The sequence below is a fragment of the Sinocyclocheilus rhinocerous genome, unplaced genomic scaffold (assembly GCF_001515625.1).
Source record: "Sinocyclocheilus rhinocerous isolate Xijiao unplaced genomic scaffold, SAMN03320098_v1.1 scaffold156, whole genome shotgun sequence".
Taxonomy (NCBI): domain Eukaryota; kingdom Metazoa; phylum Chordata; class Actinopteri; order Cypriniformes; family Cyprinidae; genus Sinocyclocheilus; species Sinocyclocheilus rhinocerous.
The window spans coordinates 520,553-521,274 of record NW_015662023.1 but is presented as its reverse complement, the minus strand read 5'-3'; positions in this window follow the sequence as shown (position 1 = coordinate 521,274).

Genomic DNA, 722 nt, shown 5'->3' with positions numbered 1-722 from the left:
TGAAAACAGGGGCTTCTTGTTAATTGTGTTTTCACGGCACTCATTTAAGTTATTTCAAAGAATACCACTATCATCTCCAATCTCCATTGTAATGCCAAGATACATCTGCTAAAAGCAATCTTGAACTCGGTGACACCCAATAAAAATGTTCTTGTTGCATGTTTATTTAGCAATTAGAAGGACATGCAAGAGGCACCGGGGTTTTGCATGCATGATCCGCATGAGTTTCTACAAGCATTTTTAGAGTTTCTGCATGTGTGACATGAGTTGCTGCATGCATGATGCGAGTTTCTCCTGTATGGTCTGAATTTCTGCTTGTATGATCAAGCTCGTTTCACTGTAACGTTAAGCGGAAGAGAGTGAAGCAGATGCACATTCTATACATCAGGACGTGGCAGAAGCTCACCGCAGTCCGCCGCATACTCCTCCCACTCGGCCGGAGAGCTGCAGCCGTGCTTGTGAAGGTCGCTGTTGAAAAAAGTCAAGGTGGAGAAATACTCGCTGGATAAAATAGCTCCGCATAAGTACAGCAGCGACAGAGCTGCCGGCACAACACCCCCGCCAGCAGGTGCCATGTTGTGAGTAATGTTATGAGCAGGTGAGGAACGGTGTAGTCTGTGTAATGTAGTTGCGTGGAACTAAATCCCTGCTTCCAGCAGTGGTGACGGAGGATAAAAGAACTACATTTCCCGTCAGTAGCCTGATAAGCCCCGCCTCTTATG